Genomic DNA, 723 nt, shown 5'->3' on the forward strand with positions numbered 1-723 from the left:
AAGAGTCTAATTCAGGTGAGTAAATAAGATAAATAATAAATTGCAGATAAAGGAAAAACATACTTCTAGTTACATTTGAAATCACAGCAACATATGTTGAGTCCTAAATGTATTAAAATCTATTGTTAAGAACCTGTCAAGCAGTTTTAAAGAGAACTGGACCATAAATACAGAAGAATTACCACGAAGCACATAGACTCCATTTGTGCTGAACTGATAAAATTCACTTGCAATGCTGATAGCTTTTTTTGCAGGTACTATTGCTTTCATTCCATTTAACAGCAATTGGTCTTTAATTAATTTGCAATTAATTCAATAGTAATGAACGAGTTAGGAGTTTTTAAAAAAGCAAAATGTATTATTCTTTCCTGGCAAAGAACTAAGAACCAGGCTGTGAGAGGATGATGCCATAACTGATTGTATTTTGAATCTTGCATAATCAAGCACTACCTGGTTACATTTAAATTGAGAGTATTTTCTTCAGCCAGGGTAAGGAGTAGTATTGGAGCAAACACAACCGTTGGGGTTTTTTTATTTGGCTGGGTTTTTTTTTTTGGGGGGGGGGGGGTTGTGTTGGTTTTTGGTGTTTTGTGGTTTTGGTTTGGTTTGGATGGGTTTTTTTTCAGGACAGCAGCATCAACACAGAGTGATCATGAAAGGACAGCCTGAAATCTATGTTTTGGTATAAGAAAGGACAATGACCAGAAACCTCCGCACAACTCA

The sequence above is a fragment of the Grus americana genome, chromosome 2 (genome assembly GCF_028858705.1).
Source record: "Grus americana isolate bGruAme1 chromosome 2, bGruAme1.mat, whole genome shotgun sequence".
NCBI lineage: Eukaryota > Metazoa > Chordata > Aves > Gruiformes > Gruidae > Grus > Grus americana.